This window comes from Podarcis tiliguerta (assembly GCF_965153285.1).
Source record: "Podarcis tiliguerta genome assembly, chromosome: 1".
NCBI classification, from domain to species: Eukaryota; Metazoa; Chordata; class Lepidosauria; order Squamata; family Lacertidae; genus Podarcis; species Podarcis tiliguerta.
Genome location: NC_139534.1, coordinates 22,280,308 through 22,286,307, shown reverse-complemented (window position 1 = coordinate 22,286,307; position 6,000 = coordinate 22,280,308). Strand labels below are relative to the sequence as shown.

Sequence of the window (6,000 nt, the reverse complement as noted above, 5' to 3'; positions counted from 1 at the left end):
CTGCTACTAAGGTGACTGCTAGTTGTACCACAAATCTTAGTTATCAGGCTGTGTCTCATTCCACATTTTAGTTCCCTGATAGGTAGCGTTTGATAAAGTAGTAGTGGTAAGTTACGTTGTGCTTCTTCATAGTCTACTGATAAAAAGGTAAGGAAATTGGAGAAGCCTTTTCTGTATTTGTTTATTTAAGGAATTTTTATCCCATCCTTCAGCCAAAGAACATTTACTTCCTGTAGAGCAGTAAGAAAATGACATGCCTTGCCTTCTGACTTAGAATATGCAAAGCATGTGGTTTTTATTGTGTGAAGTTAGCATAATACAGCATATCTCAGTTGTTTAAAGTTTTACAACCTTGGTATCTCAAAACAAACTACTTCTGTAAGTTGCTTCATTACCACTATGATGCGTTTTAGGTCAGGTGTATTTGTGTACATTCTTTTCCCCATTGCCCTTTATATAAAATAACTAATTCTACATCTCCTGTTAAATCTCTGAGGAATTTTCTTGGGTATATGATTCTGGAGTATAGGAATATCTTTATTGAAGTGTAGAATTCTGTCTTCAGTTTTTCCATTAAGATAACCCACCTCCTTGTTCCCATTGGTTTGTGGTAGATGATTATGGGATGGGAGTTTTCTATAATTTCAAAGCTGCTTTTTTAGTAGCAGCATAAACTAACTATGGAATGAACACACAGAACACATACACAATTATTTAGTGTTCTCTAAAGTGTAAGGTGATTGTTATGTTATAGAGCATGCTGATCATTCTGATTGGGTGGCCAAGATGCATTCTGTAGATATAGATAATTCTGTAAATCAAGAGAATCAGTAGATTCTCAAAGTGGGGTTGTTGACACAGAAGAGTGCAGATGTGTTTAAAGTTTCAGAGAAGCAGAGGATCCTGAGCCAAGCAGATTAATACATCCTAGCAGAATTCTGGAATTACATTCACTGATGTCTCCAGAGAAGAGGCAAGACAGCCTTGCATGAGCTGATTGGGCTGATGGGGACAACATGTTTCAGGAAGCAGGTACTTTTGCGCAGCAGCAGGTTTGCATGTCACATAACTAAAGGAAAATTTCTCCTTGTTTGTTTATATGGGAACAAATACTTGGTTCTGGGCATTTTTCATGGAAGTAGCAAGAGCAAGTTTAGAGGGATGTCTTGGCTTAAAAGATATTAGAAACCCTGCCAGAAACAAGCAGTTCATCATGGCAAACAGTTTTGTAACTAATTGAATACACTGGTACCTTGGATTAAGAATTTATTTCGTTCTGGAGGTCAGTTCTTAACCTGAAACTGTTCTTAACCTGAGGTACCACTTTAGCTAGTGGGGCCTCCTGCTGCTGCTGCGCCGCCACCGTGCAATTTCTGTTCTCATCCTGAAGCAAAGTTCTTAACCCGAGGTACTATTTCTGGGTTAGCGGAGTCTGTAACCTGAAGCGTCTGTAACCCGAGGTACCACTGTACTTTATCAAATGCGTGTAGCACAATAACACCTGAAGTTGTTATAACTGTGGTCATATAAGACACTAGAGGAACTTGCACACGTTGTTGGTGCAGATGACATGGCAAACCTCAATTAATCAAAAATAGAAGCAAGGGCTTCTGAAATCCTCCCAGTCATTTGGGAGGAGGATGGGGGAATGACTGTTGCTAAACAAATTGACAGCCTGCCAGATTTTATCAGGAGGTTCAGTTCTATCACTTGTAGCATGAATTAGGAATTAGGAACAGGTTTTTATTACACCTGTTGATTAACTTATCAATGCCACAACAGTGTTTGTGTTATCATCAACACTGCTTTGTGAATGGTCACTGTTAACAGCATAATTATTTCTGCCTTTGCCTTCCCGTTTTCCTTACTGTTTACAATCCAGTCCCACCCTCAGATGTACATGTGGGTGTGGATAAAATAATCATGCATCAGAATGATAAAAATTCATGCATCAGAAGAAGTGGACTCTATCCCATTAAAGCATATACCATAATATTTGTTTAAGGCTTCTGGGTGACACAGTACTCTTTGTTTTTGCTACAGTAGACCTACATGGCTTCCTTGTGAAAACAATTAATCTTAGCTAAGAGCACCCAACCTGGTGCCCCCTAGAAGTTGCTAGATTACAGTTTCTATAATCCTTGACTGTTGGTTATGGTGGCTGGGGGTGATGAGAGTTGTATACTCCAAATATCTAGCACACCAAGGTGGGGAAGCCAGCATTAACAAAAGTATTGATACTTGGAAAACTGTATGTTAAGATATAAAGCTAAAGTTTATAACATTTGCTGAGCCTTGAAAGAGTTTTGCTTAAAAATTATGTGATAATCCACTTCATTGATTTTCAAACTATGTTCTGGGAGAACCTGAGGCTTAAAGAGCTTATTAGCAGCTTGTGAATGCGAAGAATGCTAAAGGCAAAAAAGTTTTGCTGAAAGGTGGCTTGGCAGCCACTACTCATACATCTCTTGCAATGCCCAACCCCAAGAGAATGTTGTCTGTGTTTTAGGGTGTATGGTTCAGATGGGGTGACAGCAAGGCCCAAGAGCCCTAGGATTTTCAGAAATGTCCAGAGGTTCCCTAGTTAGACAAGTTGATATAGAAAAAGTCCCTGAAGGCAGAAAACTTGAAAACCACTGACCTATTGCAGTTTGCAATTCCCCAGTTATTGTCAATATTCTAGTGTATCGGTAGATGAAAATACTTTCATATGCATTCCTTGTGTAGTAGGAAGAAACTGTTCGGAATGGCTTCCCTTAATTATGACATTTCTTTAGTGGTGTCTTTAGGAATGCACTTAAACTGAAAGTGAAATTTAATAACAGATGTATTTCTCAAAGTATCTTACCAGAAGTGGATATAAATATATAGTGTGTTTGTTGAAGAAGCAGTGATTTATAAATACATAAATTTCCCTCCTTTCAGAGTATCTGAATAATTTGTATACTAGTGGCCCAAATTGTGGAAATCTTTTGGGGAAAGTGTATTTTTGAGGTTTAATGGCTCATAACACTACTTTTTTTTTTTTAGTAATACCATAAAATACCTTCTGGACTTGAGTATTTGCCCTTCATGCAGTGAAATAGCTTTTTGTTACCCAAGAAAATCTTTAATAAAAACCATTAGAAATAAAGAAATTAAAAGAACAGGCTATGCATGGATTCTGCTCCTGTTATCTTCTCCTTGTTCACTAAAATATCACCTACCTCTGCTTTGAAAAGGTTTCTTTTGCAGTGCCTTTGTGTTTGCATTTATGGTGGTCATTGTGCTATTGCTTGGCTCAGGGGCACTATCCAGTGATGTGAAAGAAAGAGTTGTTCACTTGTACTAGCTAGCTTATGGTTTGCTTCTTAGCATTTCATTCTAAGCCATCCTCAGGTTTGCTTCTCTCCTAGAGTAGAGCAGTGAAGTGAGGACTTTTGAGCACTGTGCAGTTATATGTTGTTCATTAACATAAAATCATAATTTAAAATAAACTATGGTTTAATATGATGTGCAAACTGGATAGCTAGTCATTTTACATGTGGAAGGGGCTGTACTTTGTTTTCTTGTTCCTTTATCTTCTTTAAGAACACATGTCAGGGATGGAATTTAAGAACTCCTGAATGAGTTGTAACATGAGAACAACAGTTACTAACCCACTCTCAAATTGCCTTAATATCAGGATTTATAATATTAGGTAGCAATTGGCTTTCACCAGTGCTGGAATAGAACTTGCCATTTTGCTGGAGAGCCCCTAATTGTTCTTTGTTAGAAAGTAACTTAACAGTTTCTTTATAGATCAATATTTCTTCTTAAAATAGTTTTTAAAAATCACTTTTACTGTGCTTATGCCTTGGGGGATTTCATGGCACATTTTAGACTTTGGACATTGGCTTTTTCAATAGCAGGCATGGATTACTAAAGCAGCTTGTTCTATCTTCAGGAGGATTTCTCTATCACACTATGTTGAACGTTCCATCAGCGCAAGCATTTCAGTTTGCAAAGAAGAATGATCCCCCTACCCTCCCACTGCAAACTGTTACAGGAGGTCTCCTAATCTGCCCCAAGCCAATTGTGGGGAACACACATTTGGGGGAGGCCTCATCAGCAAGAGGAAGTCCTTATTCAGGGCTTCTGCTGACAGGACTTGTTAGGTGAATTCTGCCCATTGAAAGCAATACAGTTGATGCTGCATTGGTTAACCAAAGTCACAGATAGTGATTTGTATCCTGAGTATGACTTCTGCAAATGAAAGAGCTCCTATTGATAGCAGACTATAGATCCACTGAACAATCCTGTTGGTAGAAGGAAAATAGAATTTGGGAGAGAGTGTTGAACTGAAGTGGAAAAGGAAGGAAGGTGGTTCTGATGTACAAGTGGAGGTGGCGGCGGAACATATGCCCACACTGTCCAGGGCGGGTGCGCTCCCAAGGGGGCAAGGCACAGAGGGTGTCCTGCCAGGCACGAGATAGCCGCTCGGGTGCACGGAGCGGTGCACGCTCCCTGCAGCCAGGGACAGAGCGAGCTGCCCATGGGGGCGGTGTGAGCTACCCATGGCGGATATGCGGTGCGCCACCCGCCCACTACTCCCAAGCCTCCCCCAGCTGTCAAAACAAAGGGGGAAGGAGGGAATGCCGCTAGCAAAATGGCACAGCTTCCCCTGATGGCTAGGGTAGTCTTGGGAGTCGCTGCTGAGCAACACCCATAATTCATTAGAATACTAGGCCTTTCCTTACACTGCTCAGTCCTCCCCAATAAAGGCTTAATACAGTCAAGGGAAAAAGTGTGGCTGCTGTATTAAAAACTCAAGTTCGTTAGAGCTTAAATACTGATGAAAATTTTAATGCATTATATAACCAGGATAAAAATAGGTTTTTGTTCTGGTTATAAAAAGGGATTACTATAAAGCTTTTTTGGCTTGGCTTCCTTGTTGTCTTGGTCACCTTTATAAACTTCTTTTTATCATTATACCAAGGTTCAAATTGCACGTGACATTGGCAGATCTGGATGTTTAAGCCATTTATCTCCTAACTATTCATCAAGTCCGTATTTAAGAGTATATGGAAGTATGTAGGTGAGAACTACATACTACCCAGCTGCTTACCTTCCTTTCCCCGCTTTTTCTGCCAGTTGGGCTTGCTACTTGTATAAGCAAAACAGACTTAGACATGCTAGCCTGCTGCTGTCACATGTACTGTAACTTGAGACAGATTTTACCTATCTCGCTTCTCTGTTTTGGTTCATCTGAAAAGAACAACTTTTCAGTGCTTCTACAAATATGTACTGTAATTCTACAAATTAATAATTTTGCTATTGTATCAAGAACTGTTGGCTTCATGCATTTTATATGTCAAATCCAGATAAATACTGGCATTGTATAACTGATCTGCAAGGGATAGAATTGGATAACACCTTAATTTCTTAGGAACAGAGTGATACTCTGGATCTGGATCAGGGGTCGCCAAACTACGGTCCGCAGGCCGCATATGGCCCAAGGGGGTCGTTAAACTGGTCCCCAGCCCTTGGCGTCCGCTCGGTCAGTCCCCATGCGGAGCTAAACCAGCGTGGAGCACCAGTTTAGCTTGTGCGGGGACTGACTTCCGGGATGCAGGCACAGCTTCCTATTGGCTGCAGGAAGCTCCTGCAGCCAACTGGAAGCTGCAGATAACAACGGCTCCCCTGCCATGGCTCCGAAAGCCAGCAGGGAAAGAGCGGGGTGTGCATGCGTACCGGTGTGCATGTTCCTGCGCATGGGCGATCCAGCCCGCTGGCGGAAAAGTTTGCTGACCCCTTCTCTGGATAGTGTTGGGATAGGAGATGAGATTGGATAGTTCAAATAGGAAGCTTGCTGAGACTTATAACTATCTTTAAGGATAAGTCCAGAGTATACATTTTATTCCCTATGAGTAGATTTGACTTTCTCCAGGTTCATGTTTACATGGGCAAGCATAATGTGTAAACAAGGCTTTTATGGATTTTGCCATCAAAGGTTCTATGATTGCAAGCTGGAGGAAGTGC

General features: G+C 40.8%; 1 protein-coding gene across 8 annotated transcripts in view; it reads left to right on the top strand.

The window, feature by feature from the left end:
* The window catches only part of ATF2 (activating transcription factor 2), a 37,174-nt gene that overhangs the window by 1,675 nt on the left and 29,499 nt on the right, over positions 1 to 6,000 (top strand). The gene's annotated exons all lie outside the window — the stretch shown is intronic.